Below are 19,151 nucleotides of genomic sequence, written 5' to 3' on the forward strand. Positions count from 1 at the left end.
AGTAGGCATGTGGCACACCATTTCGATGTGCGAGGAGTGGAGGTGGTCTTGAGCGCTGACAGTGATGCCAGTGCGAGTTATGGTTGCTTAGCTTACCATAATGGGGGAATGTGCAGTGGTTTTTGGTTTCACTGTGAAGTGTAACATTCCTTTAGTGACATTTTTTTACTGAATGTACATATATATGTATGGCAGGGAACGAAAAGAAAGGGGCTAAATAAGTGATGTTGTCATTGATGTCATCATTGACATTTGAGATGACATTGTTCATGGTCTGGGTGTTAGTATTAGCAGTGCACAGGGGTGGTGGCAGGTTTGGGGGCTTAGTTTACCATAACTGCCGAATTTCAGGGGGTTTTCGGTTTTAATTTGAAGTATAAAGGGGAGGTAGAAAGTTTTTTTTAGTGAAGTGTACAGGTTTTTGTTGGGGCAACTTAACCATAACGTCCCCTCAACCAAGTTTTTTTTGTAATATATATATATATATATTTTCTCACTGGGTGGTGAGTGTTATGAGGCCCGGCAGGTGTACCACTGGAACTATGCAATGCAGTGTGGCAGCCAGAATGAGCATGAAGGACTAAGGTAGGGCACAGAGGAGCAGCCCACAAATCCCTGCACCAAACAAGGTGAAATGACGAAAAGACCTTGGTCAACGTGGAGTTGAGTGGACGACTTGCGTAAGGGGCTCTGCTACAAGAAGAGACTAAGTGGACTACCCAGCCCTCCCACTGGCCAAACACAGGTATAAGATGGCTGCAGAGGAACAGGAGACAGGTAGAAAGGCATGTAAGAGACAGAGAAGGCCAGAGGTGTGGAAAGAGCCAATAAGCCCGAGAGTAGGGAGAGCCAGAAAGACACCACAGGGAGTGGAGAATACTGAGAGTGGGGAGGAAAAAAGACAAAATCACCGGCGAGGAAATGATTCTGAGAAGCCACAGAGTTTGGTGAAAGAGTGAAAAAAGCGCAGGAGAGGGGAGAATACGGAGAAGCCCCAGAGTGGGGAGAGGAAGTGAAAAAAGCCCCAAAGCAGGGAGAGACCCGATACACCCAGAGTGGGGAGAGAGGGTGATTCAAGCCCCAGAGTAGGGAATCAAACAAGAAACCCGAGAGTGGGGAGAAAGAACGGGTTGAAGCCAAAGATATGGATGTTATGTTAGTTATGTTATGTTAAAGGTTTTTATACCATGCTCTGTTGCCACCTGTGTGGTCTCTTGGCACTCTGGTGGATTTCTAAAGCAAGGGGGGAGGCAGGAAAGTTAGTAGGTCTGAGTGGGAGAAAAGAGCAAGAGAGCTGTGATGTGCTGTTGGCAGCTTCAGTTTGGTTGACACTGTTCACTCAGCCTAGGTGTGCTTTTCCGTTGATAGCCACCATGTGCTGTTGGGTGAGGCTCAGTGTGGTTTGTTTTGTTGGTGGTGTTGTGGTGTTGTGAAGCGCATGAGGTTTGTTGTGCTGTAGAGGTATGGTTGTGTTTAGTTCAGAGTTTGAGAAGGTGTATGCAGAAATGTGAGTTTTTAGTAGGGCTGGTTGATGGCATTACCCTTTCCTAACCTTGCTGTTCTGACTTACTGTAGGCCATATCCCTTTCCCTGTCGTACATTCTGATGTGCAGCAGTTACCAACCCCCACTGGTTCCTTCAGTTGTGATGTGTTCCCTGTGCCCTGCCGTCCGTCCGTGCAAGATATTGCTCCTTGACACAGATGGGCTAAATGCAAGATTTGGCTCACTAACATAATGGGTGAAGTGAAAGTTTGGCTCCTTAAAACAAATGAGCCAAATGCGAGATACTGCGCACCAACACAGATGGGCCAAATCTGTGGATAGAAGGAAGTAATCCCAGGGCGGCAACCGAAAAGGAGAGGAGCCTCATAGTCGGGTGAAATAGTCTGATTTGAGAAAGAGACAGAAAGACCTGGCTGTAGCCCTGAGACGACAGCCCGCCAGTACAAAAACTGCTTCCTTGGGACTGTTCACACAGGCAAAGTCCTATGGTAAAGAGACTCTAGGGTAGGGGTCAGGAATACTGCAGCCAACCTTTGTTCGGGCAGGGGCCCCACGTCTGTCTTGCTTAGTTTATGTTTTATTAAGAGATAGAGAAGGAAGCTATGTTAGAATAGGATTCTGGGCTGCATTTTTGTTTAACCACCTTGGCATCCTGACAAGCACCTCTTTTGACTTTCTTTTTGCATAAAGTAGGGATTAGTAGCACTGACCTAGGAACAGACTAGTTCTTCTTTCTTTAATGAGAAAAATAAAACAAAATTGTGAGAATCATGCCTCCTTGTCCGTCTCCTGATTATCATTTACCACAATATATATTATGTGATTTGTGTATTTTGTAGGTAATCCCTACTGTAAGACAGTATTCTTATACGCAGAACTTAAATATTTGTATCAGGTAGAGCTCAAAAGGTGTGTGGTCAATGGTCCGAATTGCAGAGTGGTCTAAAATCCTGAATTCAGTGCTTAACAAAAGTGGATGATCTTGGAAAAATGATGTAATCTCTCTGTGCTTTAAATGCAAAATGTGGATTCCTTAGAAATGATTAAGTTAAAACAAAATCTTCCTTACTTCCTTACAGCGGAAACTTGAATGAAAGGCTGATACAGCAGTGAACCCCTCATAGAAGGTACTGAGCAACAGAGAAAATAAACTCAGCAGACCACAGGACAGAACCCGTGCCACATCTACAAAACCTAAAGAAACCAGCCTGGACACACAGGTACTTATTGCACTCCATGTCGATGGAAGATAGCCGCAGCCACGGCCACCCACCTGCACGCATCTGCTATCAAACACTATTTGAAGACACTTCACACAACACCTCTGCCATTAGAATGCAGATATATCCCACAACATAAATTTGGTCTAGCTGGACACATAATCAGTCTCCTGCACTCGCATACTCTTCTGACAACCTCATAGCACCCATCCACAAGCCAACTCGATATGGGTCACTAACAGGGACTTGACCACCCCTTCCTATGTATTGACTAAAATGGACACACATTCTAAACTCCTCTGACAAATCTCCCATACCTTGGACTTCGGTCCCCCGAGGGCATTCACCTACACCGTGCTTTGAGCCATACCAAGGGGAAAAGGTGCTATACAAATGACAAATTACATTACATTAGTATGGGGCAGATTTAATGATTTTGGGGACAAAATGGTGTCCACACTGCTTCTGTTTGTGTGCCCTGAGACCATCACCTAGAATTGTGTTATTGTTGTACTAGCTCCCCCTCTGTCCCATAACAATTGATTTGACAGACAGATACATAGTCTCACCAGCCAGTCATTGCACCAGAGATTCTAGTATAACAGACTTATTGCAGTAAAACCAACATTAATTTCCTCCCTGTTGCTGCCGATCATTGAAGTGGATTGGCCTGTCCAGAGTACTTAACAACAGTTCAATGAGTGAAACTTTTTAATATACCCTGTAATGTTATGTTATTTAGTCTTGCATTACAAACCTTCTGCAGTTTGCATGGATTCTTGGTGCTTTATGATCCACAAGAGGTGTGGTAGGGGACTGAAATAGGAGTAGGGGGATCAGGGTCATGTTAATTTGTAGCAAGTTGTATATATGCAGATCTACAAATATACGGCTTTCTGTGGTGTGTAATTTTTAAATAGTTTGTGAGTTGCCTGGAGCAGTGGTTAATGTACGCTCCAAGTTGCTAATGTAAATTGTTTGTGTGGTATCTGTGGTGTCTGTCAGGGTGATGTTACGGAGTTTGTAGTGATGTATTGATCTACCTGTGGTAATTAGTGTGGTGTATAGACACATTTAGTATAAACACATTCTTCACGTGACATACTTTACATTGTGTAACCTATGCTGTTTTGGTGCTGCAGTTATGCTCAGATGTGTTGTCTGTTAGGACGGGAGGTAGAGGTATTTTGGAATGGTTACTGTCATCATGTCTTGCCTAACAAACCACACAATTTCTAGGGCAACCTTTTTCACTTCGGATGCATCGCGGTTTCTCACCATTTTTTATTTATATCCTTGCAAAACATTCTTTCTCCAGCGTGTAAGCTTTATTATGCCATATTGTGTAATTTTAAGTGATGCTATGTTAGGTGACACTGTGCCGTGGCACAAATTCAGGGTCCACAGTTTCTATTCAGTTGCCCATGACTCCCTTCTGAATGCTGTGAGAAACCTCATGGTGTCTCCCTGGCTAGTCCCCAGGGATCTGTCATTCAGGTGGCCAGGAAACGACCATCGCCATTGGATACAGTTCTTGGGGGTGGACTAGTGAGGGAGGATCACCTGGATGGGGGGTCCTTGGGGAGTGGGAGTGGGACACCAACTGGTAAGACGCGATATCCCCCTTCTTTTAACACCTTTTCCCATCCTACAACGTAGGATATTTCCAAAACACTGCCCCCCACCCTTTTCTGACACAAACACTTTGCACAACACGCAAGACAGTGAACTAACACCAGAGCCATTTACCTGACATGTCCCAATAGAAGCGTCATGCAAAGTCAGACAACTGACCCGAATCACACACACACCTGATGGGCCTTTCACTTCATCACAGGGATAACAAGGTGGAGCACGACAGCACCCTACGAACAAGGCAGATGGCACAACGTGAGAGCTAACCTAGCGCAGCAGTTCAAGAGAAGGTGACAGACCACGAAAGTAGAGAGGATATCAGGGGGAGAAGTGACTGTGCCCTTATTGACAAAGACCTGTGAAGCCTCAAGAGAAGGAATCATAAGACCACGAACAAGAGCCAGCGTATGTTGTAGCACATGTCAACGGTGCCCGGGCATCTCCTCCACTGTTAGCCTACCCGGGAGAGATGCATGGCCCAAGGGTACCGGCCTTGCTCTACAGACAAGAAAGCAGAGCAGTTCATCACAATCGGTGAGTCGAGGGGAAAGCTGATAAAGAAACCAAACTGTGTTGAACAAACGTATCAGCCTGCTAATTGGGCTTTGAGTAAACAAAGGAACTATTGAGAAAGTGGGGAAAAAGCCTGCAACAGAGGCGTCCGGCACCATGTGGGTGCTCACGTAGAAAACTCTGGGTGATTACCCAAAGGTAGAGAATACCATAACCAGAAGGGCTTGGGAACAGGGTGAAGAGAGGTCAAAGTGGTCATTCATACTGTAAAATCCTCTGTACCGTCGAAAGTCTTTGACCGACCGATGATTGTGAAGAAGGGGCAGTGAATCCCACATGGTGAAAGTTGGCAAGAGTGAACCCGATAGAAGGATGCTAATGAGAAGGGGCGAAGTCTAAGGTCCCATAGTGAATGGCTTGGTAATAGTTGACGATAGTGAACCCAGCAGAGGGAAGCCGACAACCCAGGGCAAAGCCCAATGAACTGTGTTTTGTAAAGTTGGCAAAAGTGAACCCGGTGGACGGATGCTAACGTGAAGGGGCAAAGTCTAAAAGTCCCATGATGAACTGTGTTTCTTAAAGTTTGCAAGAGTGACCCCGACAGAGGGATTCTAACGGAAAAAGTGGTGAGGCCTGAAGTCCCTAGGAACAGTGTGTTAACAGAAGTGAACCACATTGAGGGAAAGTCGCACTGCATTTTTTGAAAAGACATAAGAGTTTTGAAAACAAAAGGCATTGCAAGACAAAGGGAAGGGAAGAATCCCCAGTGTCATTTGGTGTCCAAGCCTGGCCGAGGGAGATCCAGGGGTGAGAAGTCATTATCCAGACTTCATTGAAAAAAGGAACTGTTTAATTGTTTGTTCAATATGACTGGAGAGGGGTCTGCGCCCAGAAGAGGGGTCCCAAGGGTGAAGCTGTCACCCAAGGTTGATGTGGAACAGAACTTTGTGTTTGCCTGTTGAATGCATCAGGCCCTGGAAGGTAGAGACATTTGTTGGAAAGGAGACTTACCCATTGAAGAACTTGATAGCTAGAACGGAACTGTTAGCTTGTGCTCAAGTGTGTGCTGTGCTCCAAGGTCCCACCTTGTCCCATGCTGAAAACGTGGGGAAGGGAGAACCCTGGCAATCACATCCTGACTTATTATTTGTGAACACTTCTTTCTTTTTTTAACCATTATCCCACACTCTTTGTTTAATTAGTTGTAAGGAATTGTCAATAGGCTTTTCTTGGTATATGCCCTTTTATTTTGTCACAAATACTGCCTTATTTTTCATTTGATAGACGACACTGGCTCCCATCTTGGATTTAGGTTTAGATTAGGCATTTCTTCTCACTGCATTGTTTAATAAACACCCTTGACCTGTGATCACTTGTGTCAGTCTTTACTGTTGCCACCATAAGTTCCTTACAATGCCCACTGACACCTCAAAGACACTCATACTCATTTACATAGAAATACAGGAGTAGCTCTTTCCTCTCAAAAACATTAGGTTTTCTGAAGTGATTTTTTGATGTGCCACTATTCTGTACATGAAGCATAACTTTGTCGAATGAGAACTACAACGAGATGGGTTTATTACAAAGGTTCTCCTGGCGGTGTATACGTCTTGAACTTATTAAGACGTTTAGGAATGTTTAAGGCAGAATCTGTAACTTTTGGATATTCAAATGTTTTGGGCTACAGATACCATCAGCCCTTGCTTGCATAATCAGTGGTGAAGGATCCTAAAACAAAAATATCTAGAGAGCTGCAGGTTGCAGGCCACAGTTGTCCAATGTCAGTTGTGAAAAAATTAAGATTTCCTGGCTTTTACGCTCATTAAGAAGAAAAGAACATATGTTTAACAAATGTTTGTTTGCATGTATATAGGCTTGAATGTGTTTGCATGTAGGTATGCATTTGTTTGAGTATGTGTTATGGGAAAAGATGCAGTTTGTGGTCACTGAGAGCCGTTGCTTGTCTTCACGACCATCAGTCTGGCTTCATAGCTGCCAGAAGCACGGAAACTGCTCTCCTGAACATCCATGAAGACCTGCTCTCCAACCTTGATTCTAACACTCTGTGTGTTCTCATTTTGCTCGATCTCTCTTCTGCCTTTGATACTGTCAACCATGCCATCCTGCTGAACCGTCTCCGTGATAACCTGGGTATCACTGGTCAGGCTCTGGCGTGGATGGCCTCTTTCCTCTCCAACTGACCCTCCCACGTCCAATTGGGGTCCTTCCTCTCTGACATCTTTTTCTCTACCTGTGGTGTCCCCCAGGGACCTAACCTTTCTCCCTGGCTGTTCAAACAATATCTGGCACTTCTTGCCCACCGCATTCGCTCTCTGCCCCAAATTTCAGTGCTATACGGATGATACCCAGCTCATTTTCAGGCTACCCTCGGCCTCCTCCTCTCCTTCCCTCATCTCTTACTGTCTGTCTGCTATCCAGGAATGGTGTGCCGCCAATGCCCTCTGTCTTAATGACAGTAAGACTGAGATTCTACTCATCGGCACACCCACTCCCTCCTTCCCTGCAGCTCTCTGGCCGGCCTCTCTTGGCCCTCTTCCTGCTCCTACCTGTAAGGCAAAAAACCTCGGGGTCATCTTTGACTGCACACTCTCCTTCTCTCCTCACGTATCTGAAGTCTCTAAGAAGTCACACTGCCAGCTGCACCTCCTCAGAGGTATTCTTCCTTTCCACTCCTTCCCCCAGAAGCTCACTGTCTCCAGAGCCCTGGTTCTCTCTAAGCTGGACTACTGTAACAGCCTCTATCTAAATCTTCCTGCCTCTACTCTCCGCCCTCTGCAACTCATCCAAAACAGGACTGCGAGACTTGTCCTTGGCTTCAATCCCAGAGACCGTATCTATCCAGGACTGAAATCTCTGCACTGGCTCCTAGTGGCTGTGAGGATTAAGTTCAAAACCCTCTGCATTGTCCACAAGGCCTTCTGGGGCTTGGGGCCAAAATACCTTCAACTCTCTCTTCCTAAATATCTTCCTTCTCAAGCTCTTCGCTCATCCGCCTTCAACTCCCTCAGGGTCAGCCGCTTCTCCAAGCAACGAGTTGGGGGTAGATCTCTCTCTGCGGCAGTGGCCTACCTCTGGAACAGCCTTCCTGCCTCCCTGAAACTTGAGGAGAACCATCTCCGGTTCCAGAAGCACCTCAAAACCTTCCTCTTTGCTTCTGCTTTCTCTCCCCCTCTCCCCTGCTAAATTCCTGACTGAAACTGCACTGAATCTGCTATTGAGCCACTCTCACCGATCTCGGTCCCTGGCCCAGCCACTCTCCCCTTGCACTGTCTCCCTTGGCAACCACTGCACTGCTGGACTGTCTCTGTATCCCTACAGCCCCCTCAGCACTTGTCTGCACTTACCCTGCACTTGCCACCAGCTGGCCCTTATTATTTATCCTGTTATTCTACTACCCCTGTACTGCACTTTCCCCTCTCCCTTCCCCCTCTGCCCATGCATTTGCGCGATCTGAATGACACTTGGCCTAGTATGATCGTTGTCTGTCTTCCCTTTGTCCCCCCTCCCTGCCTCGTCACGCCTTGAAACACTTGTGTATAGGCACGTTACAAATGTCTTATATCATATCACATCATATCATTATCATATCATAAAATGCGCAGCTTCGGGGCAACTGTCCCACGTGTTGAGACTGACTGTAGGATCTTATGGAGGCACTAGCATGAAAGGCGGGCAGTGCAGGCATACATTGTTGAGAAAGTTCTTTTTTCTGGGCACAAGCAGCATGCAAATGTGTTTCACAGGGGCAATTCTAGCATGCATGTATGCAACACCAGCCTAATTACCTTCTTTGGACACAAGAATCCTGAAGTGGGGACATAACTCATGATCTGGTTTGGGTAGAAACTGCTTGAAAGTGGGGCACTGCTGGCATATAATGTTGAGAGAGGTCTCCCATGTATTCTGTGTGGATAGCGAGCATCAACACCTGTTCCAAAATTTCCTGTTTACGGTTGGAGTGTTTCATATGTTGCCCTGCAGAACAGAGTGTAAATCCTGCATTGTTTATCTGAATTTATGATGTGAAATGCACGGTTGAAGGCCATTATTTAATACAATTTCGAAGGTGAAGCACAGGCCAAATCCTTACTGTGTTACGTTTAGGTGTGGACACTTGTTTCAATTCTGGGAAAACCTTTACATCCCTCAACTTTACAAATTCACCAGCTGCAACTCTGCTAGACTGTAGTGGGATAATTGGTTTGGGGCATGGAAGCCCATGGATATGGCTAGTTAGGCCTTGTCACCTTCTTTGACCATTCATTGGGAGAATCCGATCCCCAGCATTGTTCACCCCCACATTCTGGCCACACTGGATAGTCTACTGTACCCGCCCTTATTCCCTCACTTGTTCATTCATTCTCACTTCTCTCCACACTTCTCCTCAACACATCCCGACTTCAGTCCACAGTTTGGCAACTCATTCCATCATTTGCCGTATTGCTCGTCCCTATTTATATTTAGTCCAATGAATCACTGGACATGGCACTAAAAAATGATTTGTGTGCAATAATGTATGCATAGCAAACAAGATGATTTTACCATAAAACAAGCTATAAATCCTAAGTGAGAGTTTTTGACATAAAAGATAGACTTCACAAATACATGATCAAAACTTAATTAAAAAAGTTTCTTGGATAATCAGGTTTCCCTCGTTTTCGTGGTGAGCCATTAGTAGTCCAATGTAGGCATTGCACAAGTGTCCCTGTCATTAGGTGCTTGAGGAGCGTCCCCCTCCTATGCTCGTCATGCCATACCTTTTTACTCAACCATTGGTTGAAACTGATTACTGCTGCTTGATGTACGGCGATGGTTTCTATTTTATATACACGTTATACTTTTTGTGTACAAAGGAGCTAGACCAAACTGACCCTAGTCACATCGTCTTGCTTATCAAGTCCATAAATTAAGCAAAGGAAAGCATTTGGGCTCTTTTTTTACTTGGCGATCAGCAACTTGGGATGTCTCCCATAAAGAGCATTGTTGTAAGTGAGACACACGTTGAGGACAGCTTTGACCATGAGCATTCTATGAGTTTAAGAGAGTTCAAGAGATTAATTTCTTGATTCCTGTGGTTTCAGGAGCTGAACAAAACCTCCCCTCAGCACTTAATTGATCCGAAATTAGATTGTCATCTCTTGATCAAAGAAGCCTCTGGGTTCTTAACTTTGGTTTTCAGAATAGTTCTCTGACAAAGTAGCAGAAGAGGGAAAACTCCCTGAGAGCTGATCTGTTCAGAATCCCAAGGAGGGTGACATAAGTCTTGGACCCATTGAGCTGCAGAGGGTTGTTTTTCATCCACTTCTGTGCTCTGACCTGGCACTCCTGAAAAATAAGATATTCACACCCTGCCCTGGGAGACTAATGTAGACTTACTTCTCACCAGTGTAGAATTGGATATCTTTGGAGAATCCCTTTACAAGATCAAACAAAGTGAGCAGATATACAATAGCACTCTAGCACCTTGGTGGAGAGAGCCAGATAATCAGGTGGCTAGGAACGCAGGCTTGAACAACCGGTGCAAGCCCATGTTCCATCCCACCTGATGGCCGGCTCCCCACCTCCGCCATCTTTCCCACACCCTCCACCCCATTTTTTGTTACCCTTCCCACCCCCCACTTACCTTATTTTTAAAGTGGTAGCACTCCCCGCCGCCGCTGCTCCTTCCTCTCCACTGCTGCAGGCCGCCATGGAAAGGGAAGAGTTGCTCCTTGTGATGCCCTGCTACCCTTTCCATGGCATTCATCTTGGAAAAGTATTTTCCTTCCTTCAACGGGACACTGTGCTGTTCAAATTGAAGGAAGGAAAATACTTTTTGTTAGCACCCCGGGTTACCGCTTTGGTAGCCCGGGGTGCTAAGGGCTTTAGAGCTGGAACCGGGATAACAGCCGGCAGGCCAAGTTAACGGCCTTGGGGAAGGGGGATTGCTGAGCTAATACATAGTTATTGAAACACTTTAGGATTAAAGTATCTCTTGTCTGACATATTGAGAATGGTCTTTCAAAACAATTGTAAACCTTCTGATGGCCACTGTGGAGGCATGCACCACCAGAGGCAAATGAAGGAGAAGGATTGTCATGATTGATGGTGTCAGAAGTTGCCAATATCAAGCATAACCAGAAAGGCAACTCATCCCTTGTCCACTGTAAGGAAGGCATGGTATAAACAGTAAGACAGAAACAAGTGACCACAGTTCAAGGGTGTTTATTGAACTTCAAAAAGGGTTGGAAAAATGCCTATCTAATCCTAAATCTGTAGATGGGAGCAAGCTACGACCATCAAATAATAATAACACAGTCCTAGTGGTGTCTTGTCAAAATAAAAGGGCCTAAACTAATAACAATTGCCAATCCTTACCTCTAACTACAAATAGTGGGGAAAACAGTGTTACGAAAAGAAACTTTTCAAGAAAATGATATGTCAGGATGTTCAGGCTGTTGGCCTACCTTCCCCACATTTTCAGCACGGGACAAGGTGGTACACTCGAGCTTAGCACAGTCTTCGGCTTCTCTAGCATGAGGATACAGTTTCAATCGTTAGCATCAGGGCCTTCCGTGCCCAAGTCTCTTTGTCTTTCAAAGTCACTTCTTTCGGAGGGCCTGATGGTACAAGCAAACAATATGTTCTTTTCAATTTAGGCTTTCACGAGTACTCAATTGCTCAGGTGATTCACTATTCACCTGGTATACCTCTCAGCCGAGCTCAGATCCTCTTAACACAATGCTACTAGGATAGTCACGATTCACCTCGGACCCCTCTTTGCCAGGCTCAGATCCACTTTAACACATTGCTCATAGGATTTCTACTTATCTACTTTTTTGGGTGTTCACCCCGGATCCCTCTGTGCCGGGCTCAGATCCTCTTTAACACATTGTCCAATTAGCCTCCCTCTGTAGGGCTCAGACCAATTAACTTTTTAACACAAATTGCTTTAACCAAAAGCTCTCCGCTGAACTCCCTCCGCCGGGCTTGGATAAACGTCATCTATTTTGTCATCAACTTTCTTTACGCTATTAACATCGGAGACCTTCGAATGTACACAGGGTTTTGCTTGACCCCTTGCAGGACCACTTCGATTTCACAATTCCTTTTCACTCTTTCGCTTTTGCTGCCTTTCAGTTGGATACCTTACAGAGACTTTCGAATGAGCACACATGTGGTGCCGGACCACTCTGTCTAAGATATCCTATATTTGCTTCAAATTTCAATCACTCATTTGTTGTTTAATTTTGCTCGCGACGATTACCACACATACTTCATACACTGTTCGTTTCAGCTTTCACTATGCAATGTTGCCGCTTGCAACCTTGGCTTCAACACAGACCAGATTGGTATCAGTCTAACCAACTCACCGGCTGTGCTGACTTCACTGGCGCTGCTTTGTTTTAGGAGCCAAGGACAGAACCACAGCGGCAAGTGATTCTCTCCGCCTTGACTATCGATGTGGGAGAGCCTTTGTACCTCTGACACACAATGCAGGATTCTTCAGCCTTGATTCCTGGTCTTACGTTTCCTATTCTTGAAGGTTCATGAAAGTAACAGTCTTTCATTGAAAAGGTCAAGGGCACTTCCCTCCTTGCGATCCTCTTTGGTCTTGCCGTCTTCACCTTGTATTAAACTACCATCTTGGAACTGCTGCTTCCTCGAGTGTTTTGCCTTGCTCAGGGTGTGTGCTCAAGCTCTGCCTTTTATCCATGTGGGGAAGTAATTACCTGACCCTGCCTGACCATTGTGTTGGGACATGTCAGGTATACGGCTCAGGTGTTAGTCTATTTTCTCTCACAGGGGGGTCGACTTCCTAAGTATCCTACCTGGTAGGATGGGGGTAAAGGCTTAACTGGGAAGGGGATAATGTGTCACACCATCCGGTGTCCCACTCCCATTCCCCGAAGACCCCTCGTCTAGGTGATCCACCCGCACTGGTCCATCCCCAGGAACTGGAACGAAAAACAATGGAAGGCCACCTGGATGACATATCACCAGGGATAAGCGGGTGAGACACTTTCAGGTTTCTCACACCACCACCCATCGCACATCCCTCCAGAATCCCACCAAGGTATCCATGTCAGGAACAGAAACCTGATTGATGAGGGGACAGACCATTCTTGTGAAAAAAAGGATTGCAATTGGAAAACTACCAATTTTTCTAGCACAAGCTGGTGAAAATTTTAATTGGAGGAGTGTACATATTTGCTGCAAATATGCGTGAGCGACCAGGTATAGTGAGGAAGCCCAAACCAACCAACAGGGGTTTGGGTGGGGGTTCTCCCCCTGCACAAAAGCTTTTTCAATAGTTAGTTAAAATGGTGCATTATACAGCACACTTTAAGTGAACAGTTGGGTAAAAAGCCAGTTTGCAATCGGTTTTGTAGGATAACGCATGAAAAAAATCAAATTTATGCAAGTCACCAAAAGTGCACAGGAACATTTCCCAATGCATTTTCCTGATGCCTTTCCCCACAATATATGCCAGTATAACTAACTGGCTGCTCCTATACATGCCAGTATTCCCATACAAAAACATACTGTAGAGGAGGAAAGCCTCCACAGGAAGTCCCGCCCCTACCCTACCTATCTGTTGGGACCTGGAAATAGTGACAAGGACGACACCTGTAATGATACCTAGAACACAAGCAGCCTTCGAAGCAACATATGCATTAAGAAGACCATTCTTTATGTATCCCCGAAAATCTGACAGCCTCTTGGGAAAGATCCCCGAAGAGCATTTGAAGACAGATGAAAGATGAGACTGGTGACGTCACATGAAGCCAAGTGACACGCCTCAGAACTCAGAAGAGATGACAAGAGAGAAGGTGAATAGACCATATAGAATCTGATGGCAAAATTGAGAATCAAGTAAACTTTCATATGCAGAATAAAGATTGCACGTGTGAAGAGCACAGAAGAAAAGGTAAACCATTTTATAATTGTACAGATGCACTAACGCAAGCAAACTAGATGAAGTATTCATGAAGGCTGGCTATACGTAGTGAAAAGTGCAGGCGGTGCGGGCAAGATATATATATGCATAGGAATCTGGAAGTTCCACATCGTATTTTAGCAAACTGAAAATCCTGTGAGTGAAAGAACTTGAAGTGTGACAAAGCAGAATAAGCCCGGCTGGAGATGGAAGGAGAATTGAGAAGGCCTGCCTGGATTGAGGCAGCCAAGAAACTGGTTCTCTATGGTGGGAAGATAAAATGAACAAGTAGACTAGAGCTAAGCTGCTATTAAGGTTCCGGCGGAAGGACAATGAGTTCCAAGTTTGATTCATTTAATACCATTAAATACAATGAAGGAGCTCAAAACGTGGTCTCCAGTCACTTGGTCAGATGAAAAAAGACTTTGGGTAAGCTACGCCAAAACCAGAAGAAAAGAACATGCTCACACTCCCTTCTATTCCGAGGAGCAGTAATAATTGCAAGTTTAAAATACTATTCTCATGGCAGACAGCTTGAGTGATGATGGGCTAATTGGGTGGGGAGGCATGGTCAAGTTCAACCCACCAGCACCAGGAGTACCAGCTTGCATGCTGCTAACGAGTAGAATATTTCAGAAGGGTACAAGTGTGCCAACCAATGATAAGGTTGCCACGTACCAAAGAGCCCTATAGTTTAGAGATTCAATAAGATGTTGTGTATTTGATGACGCTCACAATGACTTGCACTAGGGGTGGGCAGAGTAGTCCACCTACAGTAGAGACCCAATCACAACCCCAACCCCCGTAGAAAGTATCCCTAGAAGTTTCCCGTTACCCAATCACAGTCCCATATAAGTTTTCAATGATGACGAGTTTTGAGTATATAAGTGTTTTTTTAATTAAATATGCTGAGATCTTACTGCTAGACATCCAATGATGTCCACTGAACTCCCTGTTTTAGATAATTGTTATTAAAACAGACAAAGGGCCTCATTACGAGGTTGGAGGTAGCCTTGCTGGTTTTACTGGCAAGGCTACCTCCAAACTCGCATCCAGGTCCTGCACCCACAAATGGGCAATTACCGGGGTATTCCAGCCCAGCCGGACCCGGTAATTGCCCTTTCACGAGTGCCGGTACCAGTACATCCCCATTCCCATTTCAGCCCTATAGGGCTCAATGGGAATGGGAATGGGGAGGGTGGTAGCACCGGTTCCGTTAATAACCGGTGCTACCATCATGTTCTGCTTGCGGGTGCCAGTACTGCCACCATGTGAAATCTGGTGGCTGCAAGGGCACCCGCGAGCAGAACTCCTAGTATGGCGGTACGGTGGCAATGGTGTCAGTAGCGATACCGGCGCCGTTGTTGCCTTACCGCCATACTTGTAATGAAGCCCAAAGTATTTTGCCAACTTCCTGAGTCGGTTTTATTATTGATGTTTGAGTAATTGCTGCATTCCCATCCACCCTGTACAGTGTTACCTCCCCTTAAAGGAACTTCAGGTTCAATACTCATATTTGCTTAGTGCATTATGCCAGTAATGATACTACAAGAAAACATGTCCAAGCTGGCTCTGCCAATATATGCTAGTACCTGCACATAAGAACATACTCCTGTTGCTTTCCTATTAAAATGTTGGCTTTCCCATTAAAATATACAATGCCACAGTAAGAAAACATGTCCAACATGTAATAAGTATTGTTACATGATCAGACTGGACTGCCTTGGTGTAGCCAGTCTGGTTACACTTTATGCCTGCGGCATGGCATTTCTTTCACTGGGCATCATTGTTAAAGCGAACATGATATCATGTTTGTTTTAACATTGATGCTCAGTAAAAAATGCACCACCCACGCATCCCCAAATCAGAGGCCCACTCACCGTGCTGGTGACCCCAATTGAAAGACCCATTCACCAGCATGATGAGTGGGATTCTGCTCTGATTCAATAAACTAGCACAGTGAGTGGTTCTCTGCTCTGGTTCACCCCCAAATCAAAATTCTGCTCACCAGCATAGTGAGCAGGCCCAAGTAGGGAGGGTGCATTTTTTACATGCATTCAATCACACCCATTGTGGCGAATCAGAAGAAAGAGTCAGACTAAGTAGTGACATGGTTCAAGAGTTTTGGAAGACCTGGATAATGTCTATATGATTGACGTGGAGATGTTGGATAGGCCCGCATGGGCGGGGTAGTGCTTCTCACACTACTCGCAACCCATGACCCGCATTATACTCCTCCATACTTTTGGGACATTCCGTCCTGTGGGACGGGACCAGAGCACTTTTTGTAAAAAAAGCATCAAATTGAAAATGTGTCTGTCTTCTATTTTAACGTGGGTCACCGAACATGGCCGTAACCCCACCCTCCTTAGCTCCGCCCCACACATCGCCTTCAGTCCTTTTCTCCGCGCATTCGGGAGTGGACGCGCTTGCATCACCGGGAAGACCTTTTCCTTTCCCGTTTTCCTTCTCTCCTGCTCCGGTTCTGCGGTTGCATAGTCCTCTGTCTATGCCGGATCGTTTTGGATTTGTCGCTTGTTTCTCTTGCGAATGTCACTTCACTAGGGCAGATCCCCATTCTCTCTGTTTGGAGTGTCTGGGACCAGATCACCGTTGAGACTCGTGTTTCTACTGCGATTTCCTTTCGGTCTGGGCACTTCAACGTCGTCTTCGTCGGTGGGAGGAGATCTTCTAGAGAGTTCCTCCATCGCATTTTCAACTCTTCATCAACGGAAAGAAAAGATGCCTTACTTTTCAGGGCACCCCGGCCAGGGGACTCCTTCTCGGGGTCCTCCACGTCCGGCAGGGACTTCAAAAGCTTTGCTACCAGGGTTTCTCCTGAGGTGCCTCACAGGCCTAAGAGGCGTACCAGGGTTTTTCCGAGGGTTCCCGTGAGGGGCCTGCCAATACCAGATCACGATCCGAGGTTCACCAATTAGGTGCTAGTAGCCAGCCTAGTCATGCTGAGGCATTGGGTACCGGAGTACACTCCGAGGTCTACTAGTTTGGTGCCTCCCACACAGACACCGGGGTGCACCCTGAGGCCTCTGTTGAGGCTCTCTGTACCGAACCACGGTTCTAGGCCCCTCGCAGGGGAGCTATAAAAACCGGACTCTGTTCCAAGGTTCCTCTTATCAAGGCTAATGTGTGAAACAACAGAACTGAGAGACCTGTTAAGGTCTTGTCTGTGAGGTGGGTTCCTCAACTTTCCCATGCTCGTGGTGTTACCGGTTCTGTTGAGGGGGGACAGGGAGAGGTCGCTGACCATTCCTCCTCTGTTGCCAGCTTGGCTGAGGTTCCTCTCTTGGAGACTAACCCAAAGGGTCATGACAGGATGTCCAGCAAACATCCCAGGCCCCATAGCACAAGCTCTTCCGAGGATCCTTGTGTCAAGGCTAAAGTTTCGATCAAGTCCCCTGACCAGTCTTGTGAGTCACCTACCTCACCCCACATGTGACGCAGTTCTCCTCAGATGCTCACAAAATGGCGGGCCTTCCCGCATGGTCTACGGTGGCCATTTTGGTCACATCCATGCTATCGACGGCGGGTGCTGGGAGCCTTCTTTTTGGTGGATAACCTGGTCCATGGGACGGTGTGAATCTGATCCGCCCTTCCTATGACTGGTGTGCTTGGATGCCACTACCGCATATGGTCTCACTTCCTCCTGCTTCTGCCCCACTGATCTATGTAGAACCTGTTGGTGGCGGGCCCTCTTGGCAGTCTTCCTCACTATGTTCATGGGGGTATGCCCCTCATGAGTGGCCTTTGCCCATCCCAGTTCCTAAAGTTTCAGCAGATGATGCCTTTTTTGGGAGGTTTCAGACTCTTATGAACACTGAACCCATGAGGGAGTACTTTAAAGGCCTTTTTAGGGAGATCTGCCCTCTGGTGCCACATCCTGCCCTGGCAGTTCCAGTCATGGCACCTGTCGCTCCGGCAGCAGTACCACCTCTACCTCCCAGCCTGCCTCCACCTCTTCCGCCTCTGCCTCCATTGTCTCCGATTGACAAGACTCCACCAGAGCGAGACATCAATTTGACGCTGATGGCATCGCAACTGGCGGATCCTCACATTCTGGACGACCCTCAAGCAGACCAGGATAGTGATGACCAGCCCCGCTCTGTCAGAGCATTCCACGACCGGGTTCTGGACATGATGTAACTCCTTGACATACCAGTACCTGAGGCACCCGCTCCGTTGGAAGGGGTGCTTTCAGGGGTGCTCACCTTGTCTCCACAGGAGTGCACTGGCCTGTTCCTTCAGAAGGATGTTCTGGCCGAGGCCCACAAAGTCTGGGATAAACCCCACACTGGGCTACATATAAATAAGAGAATCAACGCCCGTTACAGGCTTCACACCTCCGAGGAAGTAGTCTTGGTGTCATGTCCGCTCCCTTGCTCAACGGTGGTTGCGGCCGCCACTCTGCAATCCAAGCCGGCCTCTTTGACCTCTGCTGCCACAGCTCAAGTTCTGGCCAAGAAAGACAAGTTGCTCGACTCCTTGGCCAGGAAAGTTTTTGCCAACTTGGCACTGCAACTGCGTCAGGCTAACACGGAGCTCATTTTGGCAGCGGCGGCGGTGAATATGAAACTGTGGAGGGACTTGGTGGACTTCCAGGAGTTCATTCCTGGAGACAGGCTGGAAGACTTTAAGGGCAGTTTGTCAGATGCCAGGGATTTGGCGCAGGATATGCTGGAGGCTGCTGCGCACCATGTCGACACCTCAGCACGAGGCCTCATGTTGGGGGTGGACACCTCTCGTCAAACTTGGATTCATGCAACAAAGTTGTCGAAGGAGGTCCAAGATAAAGTTCTGGACCTGCCTTTTGATGGCAAAGAGTTGTTTCATTCTTCAACGGATGACAATCTTCCAAAGACTAAAGCAAGCATGCAAACTGCCAAGTCTCTGTCAGTGCTAGTGAAGCCCCCAGTCAACGCTCAGAGATCTAGATCCCAGTCTTGGTCCTCCTCGGACTTCAGAGGGTTCCAGCACCGCAGGTCTCGTAGGACTGATCCGCCAAGAGGTAATTCCCGTCGGAGACAGCAACGAGGTTGGTTTTTCTCTCGGTCTTCAGCCTCCTCTTTGGTGACAGGTAGTCTCTCTGCCGAAAAATCTGCAAAATTGTATTTTTTGGCGCTCGCTCAAGACTGCGGTGGGAGGACAAATCTCGTCTCATCTGAAGGCATGGCAAATGATCACCGAAGACAGGTGGGTTTTGTCCATCGTTCGGGTGGGCTTCTTCTTGCCCATCCCCTCTACTCCACCCTTCAATCCTCCCTTTCAGCAGTTGGGGACGCCCTCCCTCAGACCTGAGGTCCAGAAGCTTCTAGACCTCAA

At 46.7% G+C, this 19,151-nt stretch overlaps 1 protein-coding gene across 1 annotated transcript in view; it reads left to right on the forward strand.

Annotated features, from left to right (window-relative positions):
- The first annotated feature begins 2,587 nt into the window (after nucleotides 1-2,587).
- The window catches only part of HIVEP3 (HIVEP zinc finger 3), a 791,497-nt gene continuing 774,933 nt past the window's right edge, over nucleotides 2,588-19,151 (forward strand). Inside the window, exon 1 of the mRNA XM_069623046.1 lies at nucleotides 2,588-2,725. The gene's annotated coding sequence lies outside the window, so the exon portion shown is untranslated. The remainder of the gene's footprint in view (nucleotides 2,726-19,151) is intronic.

The sequence above is a fragment of the Ambystoma mexicanum genome, chromosome 11 (assembly GCF_040938575.1).
Source record: "Ambystoma mexicanum isolate Mex_15411 chromosome 11, UKY_AmexF1_1, whole genome shotgun sequence".
Taxonomy (NCBI): Eukaryota; Metazoa; Chordata; class Amphibia; order Caudata; family Ambystomatidae; genus Ambystoma; species Ambystoma mexicanum.